The 16,988-nt window shown below is 38.0% G+C and overlaps 1 protein-coding gene across 19 annotated transcripts in view; it reads right to left on the minus strand.

The window, feature by feature from the left end:
• Positions 1 to 16,988, minus strand: part of FKBP5 (FKBP prolyl isomerase 5) — a 98,303-nt gene that overhangs the window by 63,359 nt on the left and 17,956 nt on the right. For 8 of the 19 annotated variants that reach the window (XM_033424168.2, XM_033424167.2, XM_049715981.1 and 5 more), the window contains one exon: positions 12,372 to 12,402. The exons of the other annotated variants lie outside the window; for them this stretch is intronic. The gene's annotated coding sequence lies outside the window, so the exon portion shown is untranslated. The remainder of the gene's footprint in view (positions 1 to 12,371; positions 12,403 to 16,988) is intronic. 19 annotated transcript variants of the gene reach the window in all.

Genomic DNA, 16,988 nt, shown 5'->3' on the forward strand with positions numbered 1-16,988 from the left:
AAGGTGTATCACTGAACTAGAACACAGATGAGATCAGCCAGGAGAGAACAAAGAAGAGCAAATTGCCTTCTGAACACCGACTGTAAGAACAGCTCTTCCAAAGGGAGCCTGGTCAGCATCACAAAGAGCAGAGAAATTAAGTAGAGCCCCACCTGGGGGACAGAGCAGACGCTGTGTTCAGATCAGTTAGGCCAGGTAGGTTTCCCTCCCTCCCGAATGCACAAGGTGGCTCCCATTTTTTTCTATGAACATGTAAGAATTTTCTTTACTCTTGGGGTTCGGATGTATCACCAGAATATACGTGTCATTAATCTTCTTTCCTTCATTCCTGCAGGGGCCTTAATTAACATCCTGGTCCTTAAATGCTGAAGACAAGTCTTTGAGGATCTCAGGAAAGTTCCTACTAATATTTCTTTTCCTTCACTGTCTGTCCTCTGCTTCTAGAAGTCTTATTAGACAGACTTTGGGCATCTTGGTTCTATCCTTCAGGTCTCCTAAACATGTTTCTGGGATAAATATTAGAATTACCTGAGGGAGACGCAAGAGGGAGGGGATATGGGGATATACGTATGCATATAGCTGATTCACTTTGTTATACAGCAGAAACTAACACAACATTGTAAAGCAATTATACTCTAATAAAGATGTTTAAAAAACAAAACAATAAAGTACAGCAAAGAACCAAGGGAAAAAAAAAAAAGAATTACCTGAGAAGCTTTAAAAAGCCACTGATGCCTGGACCCACTCCCAGAGAGTCTGGATTTAACTGGTCTGTGGTCAGGACATCAGTGTTTTTAAAAAGCATCTCAGATGATTCTAATATACACACAGGGTCCAGAAACCACCTCAATTCCATCTTTGCCTTTTTGCTCTATATTCTAAGAGATCTCCTTTGATGGAATTTCTAGATCACCATTTGGTTGTCAGCTATGCCCACTGTGTCATTTAATTTGTTCAAAGGATTTTTAAAAATATTTATTTCTATATACTCTCTTATTATCTGATTGCTCATTTTTTCTTAGCATGTCTTTACTTTATGGATGCAATTACCTTTCAAATATTTCTGAAGATTCTACTTACAATAAAATGGGACATCTCCTATGAATAAGTGTTTGGCTAAAAAGTTTTTAAGGAAAATAAAATGCTGATTTTACGTATCCCCTAGCATCTCCCAAAGGCACTGGGCAGTGGTAAAGGTTGAGAAGTTAAGAAATGGAAAGGAGAGAAAGGTAGCATACTGTGAATGTAAAGTATAAGGGGAATGTATAAGATGCAAAATGTGAGAATTTTGAGACTTTTACTAGGCTTACAAAGGGAAACAGTAAAATGCTTTGGTGGAAAGGGGAGTGGAGAGCAAAGGTTTAAGAACAAGAAAGAACTTGACAAGCTTAAATACACAGGGAAAGAGTCACAGGGAAACAAAAAAAGTAATGATTCAAGAGTAGGAAGAACAAAGGCATAGATTTGTTCATCAATTAAACATTTATAGATTGCTTATTTTTTTGAATTTTATTTTACTTTTTTATACAGCAGGTTCTTATTAGTTATCCGTTTTATACATATTAGTGTATACATGTCAATCCCAATCTCCCAATTCATCCCACCGCCACCGCCCCCCCTGCCACTTAAGTTACAGCTAAATTAATATGGCTAAATAAAAGTATTCTAAAGCTCTTCCTCAAGAGGAATGTTTAAATAAAAATTATCAAATTCATACTATAAAAATATTATGCTGTCTTTGAAAAGGATGAGGTATATCTAAAGAGAATCACTGAGCTAAGAGTCTAAACACCAAAAACACCAAAACAACTAAACTGAGAAAGGATTTTGTAGATGCCCATCCACTAAAAAAGAATACCATTGTAATAAATGAAATGTATTGTTACAATGCATAGTGCCCAGTGATGATTTGGTTCTCCCGGCTGTAAACAAAACCAACATCACTTGAGGATGTTCCAAAGGGATAATACATGTGGTACAGACAATGTGGTATATCATAATTGCTTGCAGGAACCAACCACGTTTCCCAGTTATTTATAGATTTTGGTGTGTAGAATCATTTTTTAGAGCACTGGCTTACAATTATGCAAATATTACGTATTACATGCCAAAATGTCTTTTTCATCACTGTTCTTCCTTAGAGTTAAGACAACTAAACTTTGGAAATATTAATACGGAACAGGCAAGATCTTATCTATTCCAGATAAGCAAGCTTCTAATAATGACATGAAAGTTGGAACAACATCCAACATGGACTATTAAGCGAATGGCAAGCTGCAGAACAATTTGTAGTATGATCCTATTTTTAGGAAGAAAATGGTGTATATTTACTTATATATACAAGAAAAATATATTTAACCACAGTTAAAACAATGTTACCTCTGGAGAATGAGATTTAGGAGTTTCAGAAGGGATTTTCACTTATAAAATTTTTTATCATTTAAATAGTTTAACACTAAGTATATATTACTTCCATGATTTTTTTTAAAAACTTAGGACAAAAAGACGAAAACACTTCACAGCTGCACTCATCAGGACTTATTCTTTCTGTTCAATTTAACTCAAACATTTTGGAGTGCCTCCTATGCAGAGGAAGCAAAATCTGGTTGAGCAGAGTTCATGCTTGTGAGACATCCAGAAGGCAGTCAGAGACAAGGCCTGCGCTCAGGAGAGAACTCTGGGGGACAGTACACGTTGGGGCGTGACCAGATTCTACATGGAATTAAGATAAAAGTACACTTCCAGGGCTTCCCTGGTGGCGCAGTGGTTGAGAGTCCGCCTGCCGATGCAGGGGACACGGGTCCGTGCCCCGGTCTGGGAAGGTCCCACATGCCACGGAGCAGCTGGGCCCGTGGGCCATGGCCGCTGAGCCTGCGTGTCCGGAGACTGCGCGTCCGGAGCCTGTGCTCCTGCGGAGGAGAGGCCACAACAGTGAGAGGCCCGCGTACCGCAAAAAAACAAAAAAAAAACAACAAAGAAACAAACAACAAAAAAAGTACACTTCCAGTTACTGCTAAGAAAGTACAACCGTGGTTCTCAAACTTTTAACGTCCCAGCCCCACTTCTGATTACTAGGTCTTGTGGCAGTACAGATGAAATAATTTCCATCTCCCTGGAACTTACATTCTGGGAAGGGTAAACACAGTAGGAGTGAGCCTCCATTCATGTTTTAATAGAAAAATTAAATTTCTACCTGTGCTACAGTGGTAGATTATTAACTTGAGTTGATTCATTAGGGCCAAACAGTTTGATTCCAAGTCTGCTGGTGATTTCTAAGAACAGGCCGGCAAGGTAACATATGGCAAAGGTCTGTAAACATGGTATAGGCAGAGAATGTGTCCTATTCTTTTTTTTTTTAAAGAAGATGTTGCGGGTAGGAGTTTACTAATTAATTTATTTATTTTTGCCGTGTTGAGTCTTCATTTCTGTGCGAGGGCTTTCTCTAGTTGTGGCAAGCATGGGCCACTCTTCATCGCGGTGCGCGGGCCTCTCACTGTCGTGGCCTCTCGTTGCGGAGCACAGGCTCCAGACGCGCAGGCTCAGTAGTTGTGGCTCACGGGCCCAGTTGCTCCGCGGCATGTGGGATCCTCCCAGACCAGGGCTCGAACCCATGTCCCCTGCATCGGCAGGCAGATTCTCAACCACTGCACCACCAGGGAAGCCCATGTCCTATTCATTTTTTTTTTTTTTTTTTTTGCGGTACGTGGGCCTCTCACTGTTGTGGCCTCTCACTGTTGTGGCCTCTCCCGTTGCGGAGCACAGGCTCCGGACGCGCAGGCTCAGTGGCCATGGCTCACGGGCCTAGCTGCTCCGCGGCACGTGGGATCTTCCTGGACCGGGGCACGAACCCGCGTCCCCTGCATCGGCAGGCAGACTCTCAACCACTGCGCCACCAGGGAAGCCCCGCTATTCATTTTTGAACCCCCAACACCTAGTGTAAATGGATGGCATATAAGAGGCAGTTGATAAACGCAAATGAATTGTGATTTTCAAAAGCAACTGATATAAAGACAGTAAAATAGCAGACACTACAAGGAATTAGCACTGAAATATCATTACCAGTTGACTGTATTTCTTCTCTAATCTACTCTGAAAAATCTAATCTGGAGAATTACACCGTACCTAAGTGCTCAACTATGAAAGTAAAAATAATATTCTGTTCTAATCAGGGGTGGTAATCAAGAAAACCCTAGCATAATTAATACATCCCTGAAGTGCACTGTAAGTGTATGTCTATGCATACATACACATAACAGGTTTATCTTATTAATTATATCAGTTTGACTTAAACATGGGCAGTCAAAAACAGAGCACCACACCTAGCTGTCAATCTCTGAGTATACACTAAATAGCAACTGGAGGAAGAGATGGCTCAGAGAGCTGGACTGCAGAAGGAAGAAACCTAAGATAAAATTTTTGTATAGTACTGCATTCCTCTTATAGTTTCATTAAAGCACTATAACATAAATTAAGCAGGTTTAAAACATGGCTTCACTCTGTTTCCCAAGGTCCATTATATGTCCAAGAGTAAAACTGCACAAGAATAAACTGCATTTTGTGTCTGTGATCAAATCCTTAAATACAGAAGGAAAAAACCCTTGGCCACCTTAAATCCCTCCACAAAAGTATGGAAGGAGGACAGGGACTGAGGAGAGAGAAGGGAAAGAGTGCTGCTCTCAAGTTTGACGACCAGAGCCTCTGCCTGGGCACTGGGTTTTGAGAATAAGGGGATCTTCCGTAACAGGAGAGACTCCTGTTTGGGGAGAAGTCCGGGGGGAAACTGAATCTATAAGGCTGTAACACATCCTAGGCAGGAAGAAATAAGGAAAATTTATTTTTGATGTGACCCTGCCATCTCCCAAACCCCTCCATTCTGAGTTGGTACCTCCTCTGCAGATCTAGTTATTGAACAGTGAAGTTTGTTAATGACTTATTCCTTCTCCTCAGGGTCAGGGTTAGGGTTAGGACCTTCCAAAGTGACAAATTAATCTCATAAATTAATCCTGTCAACTAGATAAAGATTTGTCTACCTGCCTAAGTAAACACCCTTTTTGGAATGACTCATACATTCCATATTTCCAGAACAAATTTCTAATTAAAGGGTATATATGAGAGAGGATTGAACCATGCCTAAATTTAAACTCAAATCCACTGGTAACTAGCTCTGGAATCTTTGGCCCTCACTCAGTTTCTCCATCTGTAAATTTCAGGGGGGTTAAGGTTTATTCCAACTCTAATATTTAGAATTACTTTTTAATGAATAAGTACATATTTTACCTTATAGGACAATGAAGTTTGATATGTGGAAGGGAAAACAATTCCCAAGGAATGGAAAAAGTTATTCTGGTATCACAGAGTTCACTTTCTACTGCAACCCTGTGGCAAAACATTATTCTGAGGTTTATTCCCTTAGATATTTTCAACAACTGTCACCAACATAATGGCTTAAACAATACGCACTTATTATGTTACAGCTCTGGAGGGCAGAAGTCAGAAATGGGTCTCACTGGGCTAAAATCAAGGTGTTAGCAGGGCTGCATTCCTTCTGGAGGCTCTAGGAGAGAATTTCCTTTTTTCCAGACTCTAGAGGCTATCCACGTTCCTAGGCTCATGGCCCCCCTTCCTCCATTTTCAAAGCCAGCAATATTGTATCTCTCTCATCATTCTCCTATTAGTCACATCTCCCTCTGGCCACAGCTGGGAAAGTTTCCCTGCTTTCTTAAATTTCTTAAGAATCCATGTGATTATGTTGGGCTCATCTGGATAATCCAGGATAATTTCCCCACCTCAAAGTCTTTAACCTTGATCATATCTGCAAAGTCCCTTCTACTCTGTAAGGTAACATGTTAACAAATTTCAGGGATTAGGATGTGGGCGTCTTTGAGGGGGCCATTATTCAATACTATCTACCATAGATACCTAGTCATCCAAACAATATCATAAGAATTTCTCCCAAGCCTAGAATTCTGTTGACTTCCTCCATTTTATACTTAGGGCTCTTTCAACATTCTTTCCCCTCTCTCCCTTTATTTATCATCCAGTTGGATTACAGTGTTCTAATATGACAATACAATTAAATCTAACATTTGATCATTATTATTCTAAAAAATTCTTCAGAATTTCAGAAAGCCCAAATTGGAACATTTATTCAGTTTCTCGATTTTGTAATAAGTTAGAATTATAAGTAAACTTGATATATACAATGCAGGTTTTCCCACCTCATCAAACTTAATCACTGACAAATTATTTTTAAAATTATTCTGAGTCCCTTATGTGCTTCTGAAATTTAAACAGCTTGCTATAAATGTTGAAGAACACACAAGTACATTTTTTAAACAGATTTGGTGACAATAAACTTCCTATATTTAAAGTATACAAGTTTTAAGTTTGTATGTTTTGACATATGTATATATTATCCATAAAGCCATCACTACAATCAAGATAATGAATATATTTGTCACCCACAAAAGTTTCCTTGTGTCTCTTTAAAATTCATTCCTCTCTGGCTCACGTCAGAGCAATCTCTGATTTGCTTTCTGAAGAGTCTGTATTTTATAGAATTTCATATAAATGGAATAATGTCTTTTTTCCCTGACTTCTTTCTCCTACTATAATAGAGAATAAAATACATTGTTGCATGTATCAATAGTCCATTCCTTTTTATTGCTGAGTAGTATTCCATTGTACAGAGACAGTGCTAAATGTTTGCCTGTTGATGCACATTTGGGTGATTTGCCTGTTAATGCACATTTGGATTGTTTTCCGTTTTTGTCTATTACAAATAAAGCTGCTATGAATATTTGGGTACAAATCTTCATGTAGTCATATGCATTCATTTCTCTTAGATAAATGCCTAGGAGTGGAATGGCTAAATCACAGAGTAGGTGTACATTTTAGGTCTTTAAGAAAGTAGCAAACTGTTTTCCAAAGTGGATGTACCATATTGTGTTCCCACCAGAAGTGTGTAAGAGTTTCAGTTGTTCCACATCCTCACTAACACTTGGTACTATAAGCCTTTTTAACTGAAGACATTCTAACATGTATGTAGTGGTATCTGTGATTTTAATCGGCATTTTCCTAATGACTAGTGGTGTTCATCATCTTTTCATGGGCTGATTTGCCACCCATGTATCTTTGGTGAGCTGTTCCAATCTTTCGTCTATTTTTGACTGAGTTTTCTTATTATTAAGTTTTGAGAGCTCCTTATATAATGTGAATACAAGCTTTTAATCAGATAATGTGATTTGCGAATATTTTCTCCCAGTCTGTGACTTGTCCTTTTATTCTCTTAAAGGTGGCTTTCAAAGAGATGTTCTTAATTGATACAGTCCAATTTATCTTTTTTCCTTTATAAATCATGCTTTTGGTGTTGTACCTTAAAAATCTTTACCAAACCCAAAGGTAAACATATTTTCTTCTAAAAATTTTATTGATTTGGGCTTTACATTTAGGTCTATGATCAATTTTGAATTAACTTTTATATATGATATACGGTGTGGATTTAAGTTTTTTGTATATGAATCTCAAATTGTTCCTCACCATTTGTTGAAAAGACTAAAATTTTTTCCATTTAATTGACTTGGCACCATACTCAAAAATTAATTGATATTTTCCATTCTATGGGTCTATTTGCTTATCTTTTTTTTAATTTATTTTTTTGTGGTACACGGACCTCTCACTGTTGTGGCCTCTCCCGTTGTGGAGCACAGGCTCCGGACACGCAGGCTCAGCAGCCATGGCTCACGGGCCCAGCCGCTCCACGGCACGTGGGATCTTCCCAGAACGGGGCATGAACCCATGTCCCCTGCATCGGCAGGCGGGCTCTCAACTACTGCGCCACCAGGGAAGCCCCCAACCTTTTATTTTTAATCTATTTGTATCTTACTACGTATCAGAGGTTTCTTGTAGGCAACATGCAGTTGAGTCTTGCTTTTTTACCAAATCTATTAAGCTCTGCCGTTTAACTGGATTGTTTAGATGGTTTATAGCTAATATAAGTATTGATATAGTTTGGTGTAAACCTAATGTTTTGCTATTTGTTTTCTATTTGTCATCTGTTCTTTGTTCCATTTTTCCTTTTTTTTTTTTTAAGATTTCTAGATTTATAGTTTTTATCAAATTTGGAAATTTTTGACCATTATTTCTTCAAAAAAATTTTCTGCACTCCCTCCTCTCCTTGAGACTACAATTATGCATATATTAGGCTACCTAAAGTTGTCTCACAGCTCACTGATGCTCTATTCATTTTTTCCTAGTCTTATTTCCTTTCTGAGTGTTATTCTGGATAGTTTGTATTGCTATGGCTTCAAGTTTACTAATCTTTTCTCTTGCACTAATTTGTTGTAAAGCCCATGTAGTTTATTTTTCATCTTGCACATTGTAGTTTTCATCTCTAGATGTTCAATTTACGTCTCAAATGTATTTTATATCTGCATTTAACATTCTCAATCTTCCCTCTACTTTCTTGAATATATGGCATATAGCCAAAACTGTTTTAATGTTTTTGTCCACTAATTCTATCACTTGTGTCATTTCTGGGTCGGTTTCTATTTTTTAATTTTCCTCCTCATGGATTGCTTCATTACAAGTCTGATGCTTTTGACTGGAGGCCAAATGTAAATTTTACCTTGGTGAGAGCTAGATATTTTTTTCCTCCAGTTTTATTGAGATATAATTGACATATAGCACTGTATAAGTTGAAGGTATACAGCATAATGGTTTGACTTACATATATCATGAAATAATTATCACAATAAGTTTAGTGAACACCCATCATCTCATATAGATACAAAATTAAAGAAATAGAAAATTCCTTGTGATGAGAACTCTCAGGATTTACTCTCTTAACAAGTTTCCTATATGAAATACAGTAGTGTTAAATATATTCATCATATTGTACATTACATCCCTAGTACTCATTTATCCTATAACTGGGAGTTTATACCTTTTGACTGCCTGCATCCAATTCCCCTCCTCCTGCCCCTGCCTCTGGTAACCACAAAGCTGGTCTCTTTTTCTATGAGTTTGTTTTTGAAGTACAATTGACCTAAAACACTATGTTAGTTCCTGTTACACAACACAGTGATTCGGTATTTCTATATGTTTCAAAATGATCATCACAATAAGTCTAATGATCACCACAATAAGTCTAGTTACAATAGGTCACCATACAAAGATATTACAGTTATTGACTATATTCCCCACACTGTACATTTCATACCCTTGACTCATTTTTTTCTGCAACCAGAAGTCTGTACCTCTTAATTTCTCTCACCTATTTCTTTCTTCCCCCTATTCCCCTCCTCTCTGGCAACTCCCCATTTGTTCTCTGTATCTATAACACTGTCTCTGTTTTGTTATGTTTATTCATTTGTTTTGTTTTCAGATTCCACATGTAAGTGAAATCATGTAGTATTTATCTCTCTCTGATTTATTTCCCATAGAATACCCTCTACATCCATGTTGTCCAAATGGTATAAAGATCACATCTTCTTTAACCTTTCATCTACTGATGGGTAACTAGGTTGCTTCCATATCTTGGCTCTTGTAAATAATGCTGCAATGAACATATGGGTACACGTAACTTTTCTAATTAGTATTTTGTTTTCTTTGGAAAAATACACAGGAGTGGAATTGTTGGATCATATAGTAGTTCTATTTTTAATTTTCTGAAGAATCTCCATACTGTTTTCCATAGTGGCTGTACCAATCTATATTCCCACCAACAGTGCACAAGGGTTCCCTTTTCTCCACATCCTCACCAACACTTGTTATTTGACAATACACTGCTAGATATTTTTGCATAACTATACACATTGAGCTTTGTTCTGGGATGCAGTTAAATTACTTGGAAACAGTTTGATCCTTTTGAGGCCTATTTTTAAGCTTTGTTAGAAAGGATCACAGCAGTCTATAGTTTAGGTCTACATTTGCACCACTGCTGGGGCAATACCCTCAGAGTACTCTATCCAATGTTCTGTGACTTATGAGGTTTTTTCCTATGGCTGGTGGGAACACAAACTATTTTTAACCCTGAAAAAGAATCAGGGATTATCCCCTCTACTCCTTTTGGGTGGTTCCTGGCTTCAGGTAGCTTCCATACAACATAAGTACTAATCGTTACTCATATGAAGACTTAAGGGAGACTCTCTGCAGACCTTTGGAGTTTCCTCCTCGTGCAGCTCTCTCTTCTCCAAACTACAGTCTCCTTGGCCTCCAGCTCTGTCTCCTCAACTAGGGAGACTGATGGGCTCCATCTGGGATTCCCCTCCTTACGCTGCAGCCTAGAAACTCTCTCCAGGCAGTAAGCTAGGATAATTGTAGGGTTCATCTGTTTGTTTCTGCTTTCTTGGGAATCATTGTCCTGTGCTGCCAGTTGGTCAGTATTTGAAACTTCATATAGTATTTCTGGGGTTTTTGTTTGTTTGTTTGTTAGTTATGTGATTACAGCCAAGAGAGTAAATCCAATCTCTGTTATTCCACCTTGGCCAGAAGCACAAGCCCACAAGTATATTTTTAAGCCAGAAAAAGGGAGACACAGTAAAAAGACACAAGTACTATGAATGGAATTTCAAGCGGCAAGAAAATATCTTATAAAATAAACATTATTTAGAACTAATTTTGACAGTCTGAAATTTGAAGGATATAGTTTTTCCACAACAATACAAAAGTCAAAGCCTGTAACTGACAGTAAACATCTCTCTCCTAAAATGGCAGGTACTTGATCTTAAGACAGCAATCAAAACTATGATTTTGTGCATATTTCTGGAAATTTGGATAATTGTGGTATCTCATTTTTTCTTTAATCTATGTAAGAAAATGATAAGTTTAAGCCTTATAAGAATAAAAACATTATGATTTTACATTTCTAAATGCCATTAATAAATATACCACAATTTTAAAAAATCTGAGTTAAAAACTGTTTTCCCCTTCCTTTGATTAATTCAACTAAAAAAATACATTGTTAATCATCTTAATACTTCAAAGTCACAATGCTACAAAAAAGTTGGCTTGTGGTTGACGCTGGTATTAACAGTCTTTAGCAGGTCTATAAAACTTGCTTTTGTTTTGGAACAAACCTCAAATGGACACCTATTATATGCAAAAAAATAATAATAAACTGAGATTTTAATACTGCTTCAACTGGAAAGAAAGCCCCCAAACTTTAGAACATGCAAACTCTGTAGCGGTACTTACAAACAACATAGGAAGAGCAGGCTGTCACCAAGTTACAGGGCTTGTTTCTCTGTGTGTCTATTTAAACTTTTAACTAGCCTAGCACTACCTGCAGATCTCTGCCCTCAGCATATGATTTCATAAGAAAACAACATATACAGATGCAAAGAAATTGACAGAACACAACAAGGGCAGAGAAGGCCATAAAGAGCTCTACTTGGATGACTCCCCCCCCCCAATTCGCCTTCCATCAAAGTGACTTCTGTGGCTCAGACTGCATTATCTGGCTCCTTGCCCCCATGCTACTCAATCACAATTCTTTCCATTTCTCAATGGCAATTATACAGACTAGCCAGATTCCAAAAATTTCACCTAAATGTTCTGAGGAGTCTTAGTTAGCGTGTGAGGGAGGGCTTTTAATGGAGAGTGAGAAGGCGAAAAAGAAACTGAAGGAAACTGGCGACAGAAAGGAGCATTCGTGGAGCTGAGTGTTAAATCTGAGACTGGCTCATTCTAACCATAACGTTATGCCCCAGCTCTTCACTTTCATACATTCTTCCTGGAAAGTTAGGTAACTCTGGTTTTTAGCTACAGAGCTAAGAGTTGTCTCTTGAGTTAAAAAAAAAGTATTCTATTGGCCAAAACTTAAACTTTTAAAATTATAAATATAATATAGTTATATATTACAGAAAGTTTGAGAAATAAAGAAAGGAGAAAAGAATTCACCATAATCCCAACATTACAATTCAGGAGGCCTTTTTTAAAAACAGACTTTATTTTTAAGAGCAGTTCACAGCAAACAGAATAAAATAGCCAAAACAACCTTGAAAAGAACAAAGTTGGGAGGACTCACGTCATGGTTCTAAAACTTACTACAAAGTGACAGTAATCAAGGCAGTGTGGTACTAGGATGAGGACAGACACATAGATCAATGGAATAGAATTGAGAGCTGATAAATAAACTCTTACACTTATGGACAATTGATATTTGAAAAAGGTGCCAAGACAATTCAATGGGAGAAAGAACAGACTTTTCAACAAATGGTGCTGGATCTCCATATGCAAAGGATTACAAAGTTGGACACCCTACCTCACACAATATACAAAAAGGAACTCAAAATGGACCAAAGACCTCAGTGTAAGAGCGAAAACTATCAAACTCTTAGAAGAAAACACAGGGGTAAATCTTCACTGACCTTGGATTAGGCAATGTCTTCTTATGTGAAACTGAAAGCAATAAAAAAAAATTTGATAAATTAGACTTCATGAAAATTAAAAACTTTTGTGCTACAAAGGACACCATCAAGAAAGTGAAAATACAACACAATAGGATGGGAGAAAAATTTTGCAAATCATGTATCTGATAATGAGACTGTATCTAGAATATACTAAGAACTCTTTTAACTCAATAACAGAAAATAACTCAGTTAAAAAAGGGGCAAAGGATTCAAACAGACATTTCTCCAAATAAGATTTACAAATGGCCAATAAGCACATGAAAAGATGCTCAACATCATTAGTCATCAGGGAAATACAAATCAAAACCACAATGCAGTACTACTCCATATCCACTAGGATGCCTATTAGCAAAGAGATAATAACAAGTATTGACAAAGATGTGGAGAAGGTGAAACCCTCATGCATTGCTAGTGGAAAGGTAAAATGATGCAGCTGCTTTGGAAAACAGTCTGGCAGTTCCTCTAAAAGTTAAAGTTATCATTTGATCAACAATTCCAAGAAAAATGGAAACATGTCCACACAAAAACTTGTACATGAATGTTTGTAACAGCATTATTCATAATAGCTAAGGAGTAGAAACAACCCAAATGTTCATTAGTTAATGATGGATAAACAAAATGTGGTATATCCATACAGTGGAATATTATTCAGCAATGAAAAGCAATGAAGTACTGATAACATGCTACAACATGGATGAACCAAGAAATATTGAATGAAAGCTAAATGAAAGCCAGACACAAAATGCCATATTTTGTACAATTCCATTTATATGAAATGTCCAGAATAGGCAAATCTATAGAGACAGAAAATAGACTGGTAATCTTCTAGGGTAACGGGGAAATAGGGAGTGACTGATAATGGGTATGAGATTTCTTTGGGGGTGATAAAGTGTTCTGAAGTACAATAATGGTAATAGTTGTATAACTCTGTGAATATACTGGAAACCACTGACTTGTACACTTTAAAAGGGGTGATATTACGCTATGTGAATTTTATTTCAATAAATCTATTCTATTATCCATATTTATTTATGGATAGATAGATTTATTTCAATAAATATATTCTAGTATCCATATCTATTATTCTATTGAATGGATGGACCATAATTAATGATATACATTGCTTCCAACTTATCTATTCTACATAACACTGCTGTGAACAGTTTTGTGCCTAGGCTTTTACCATATCATATAATTAAGGATATGAATTCTGTTAGTAGGAATCTTGACTTGACAACATAGCAGCTGTATGATCTCGGGCAAGTCAGTTAATTTCTTTGTGCCTCAATTTCCCCATATATGACATGAGGTTAACAGTATTCACACCTCTTGGAATTCTGAGAATTAAATTAAGTAACGCATGTAAAGGGCTCTGCATGGTGCCTGTCACATAGTAAACTATCAACATTAGTGGCAGAGGTAGCTAATAATTGTTATTCTAGTTTGTGCTATTTTCTGAAGATGACTTCCAGAAGTGATATCACCACCTCAAAAACCATGGACATTTATATGCCTGAATACATTCTGCCAAACTACATTTCAAAAGGGGTGCACTAGTTTTTGGCACTAGTAGTGAATATATGAGAGAACCAGAGTAATCATGCCATCATCAACATTATGTTATAATAAATTTGTTTTGTTAATTTAACAGGCATCTCACTTTAACTGTTCATTTTTGCTGCTTTTGGTCCTTAGCAGCTTGAAACCCAAGTTTTCTAATTATCATATGAATCCTGCATACCTGGAGCATCTACTGAATGTGAAATCTGTACAAGACCCTATACTGGGGGCTACAATGGAAACTGAAAATGAGTAAGGCCAAGGATTTTGTGTGAGGTAAGGGAAAGAAACATTTTTATTCAAAGTAACTATGATTAAGTATAACCGAGCTATGACGTATTTATGAGGGTAGGGAAAAGACAGCAGTTTATAAAGGTTTATAAAGTAGAGAAAAGACGGCAGTGTTTGAGCTCGTTCTTGAAGGGTGTGGCAAGAGTAAAATCAAGGCTGGTAAAAGAACACAGCACATTCCAAGACTATGCAGCTTGAGTACAAAGTGGCTAGGGGAGGGAATGGTGACAGAACAAGGTACAGGGTGCTCTGGGAACACAAAGAGGACCCTCTAAAACAGAGCCAATGACCATGGGAGCTGAGGAGGACAGTTTCTCCCAGGGCAAACAGCATGCAGAAAAACACAAAGACACAAATCATCGTGACCCATGCAGGGAACTGCACGTAATCCAATTTAGCTGAAGTGAAGTGTACATGTGGGAAGGAGGCCGATGATGCTAAATAAATAGGCAGAGGCCTGACTGTGAAGGACCCTGTGTGCCAGAATAAGGCATTTGAACTTTATTCCAAAGGAAGTAGAGAACTGAAGCATTTTAAAGAAAAGAAGTGACAATCAAACTGACTTCAAAAAAATTTTTCTCTGGCAATCCTCCAAGAGCTTCCCATCTCACACAGAATAAAATCCAGTCCTTCTTATGCTTAAAACCCTACATGCCGGTCAGTGGCTATCTCTGAAATTATTTCCTATTGCTACTCCTCTCACTCACTCTGCTTTTGTGACACTGGCCTTCTTGCTGCACCCTTCAATATACCCCTACTCAGGGCTTCTGCACTTGCTGTCCCCTCTGCCTGGAACTCTTGCCCCAAACAGCTGCACAGTTTGCTCCCTCACTTCCCTCAGGTCTCTGTTCAAACACTTTCTTACCAGAAAGGCCCTCCCTATTACCCAATATAAAAGAGCAAGAAACAATGGCAATCAATCCTACCATTTTCTTCCCTCCACTTACCACCTGGCACATGTATTTATCTGTGAGTTTCCCATCTCTCTTTACTAGAATATAAGTTCCAGGATGGACCCTCTCAATTACCCTGATATAGGAACTGTTATTAGCATTTCCAGATGGTGAAATTCAGGTGCATAATATTGCTACTGCACAGTGGAACAAGACAGAATGACTCCTGAGACTGCACTCGAACCATTTCACACACTGACTCAAGTGAAGTTGCAGGTTCCTGGCTTTGATTCTAGATTATTTCCAGTGACTAGGCTTCATCCAGACAAGCACCAAGATAGTGTACTCTAAATTCACGCTATGTTCTTCTAAAAAGATATGCATTCTTATCATTTGTTATTAAGCCAAGTTTCAATCGCCAGGAAACTTTTTTTTTTTTTTTTTTTTTTTTTTGTGGTACGCGGGCCTCTCACTGTTGTGGCCTCTCCCACTGCGGAGCACAGGCTCTGGACGCGCAGGCTCAGCGGCCATGGCTCACGGGCCCAGCCACTCCAGAGCATGTGGGACCTTCCCGGACCAGGGCACGAACCCGTGTTCCTTGCATTGGCAGGCGGACTCTCAACCACTGCGCCACCTGGGAAGCCCGCCAGGAAACATTTTTAAAATGAGCAGTTAAAATGCACGAGGTATCTGGACTTTTATCTATTCAACTATAAGCTGTACTTTTTCTTGCTTTAGGCCCACAGATATTAAAACAAGATGAAAAGATTTTATGAAACCAGAAGGAACATAGCACATGACACCAAAACTACTTTTCCAAGAGCTTTTTTCAAGTATAATAGTCAACTTCAGGAATAAAACTAACTCCATCTTTAAAATATTCACACCAAAATTTTCTGAGGTATTACACAAAAGAAAGAACATGGTGGCTACCTCGAAAACATCCAGTAAATACAGTATCATATGTAGAGAAAAAGAATGAAGGTGAGATCCCAGTAACGTTGCTCCTGATTCTTTTCCTACTCCTCAGATTACCTACTTCTTCTTTCCTTGATTATTCTTTCATCCCATCTCCTATTATTGCAAGTATCTCTTTTCAAAATGCAGTTTTCAATCAACAGCTTTTCCCCTGTCAACCACTTCATACCAGAACTCATCCACTCTTAATTTCAAATATGGCCTCTATTAAGATAACCTCCAGATCTAGTTATAATTTCTCCCTCTTCCCTTCTCCTGTTTTTAATCTCTCCCAAATTGCCTGGGTATAGATACTCAATACTTCAGGACCCTTTTATATCCCTATTTTTTAAAGAAAATCCACTTTTTCAAAATTGGCTCCTTCTCCATTTACTTTATCATCTGTATTGTCTGGCTGTTCTCCTACAACTTTAATTTTTCTCCATTTAATCAACAGGACCTGCCAACTGTTCATTGTGTTTCCTACTATCTTACTTTCCAATTCCATAGCTATCACCACATTCTGGGTTTCTTCCTTTCCTTCCTGAGTCACCACAGCCCTCCAGCTGACCTGCCTACCTCCAGCCTACTCCCTTCTATTCATTCTGTACCTACTGCCAGTAAACCTCTCTCACACGGTACACACCCCAGTTCAAGGACTTAAAAGAGTTCCCCAGCATAATAAAACTAAACTTCTCAAATCAGCACTCAGGTCCTTCCACCCCTCCAGACTGTCACTCATGAACGTTTAGCTTAAACATACTAAGGAGACAAAACCCTAGAAAACCAACAACTTGATCTTCCACATCTGGATCAGTGCAATGCACACTACAGGTCTGTAGAGTACAGTCCACCATTTTTCACTTGACTTCAA

The sequence above is a fragment of the Orcinus orca genome, chromosome 10 (assembly GCF_937001465.1).
Source record: "Orcinus orca chromosome 10, mOrcOrc1.1, whole genome shotgun sequence".
Classification (NCBI taxonomy): Eukaryota; Metazoa; Chordata; class Mammalia; order Artiodactyla; family Delphinidae; genus Orcinus; species Orcinus orca.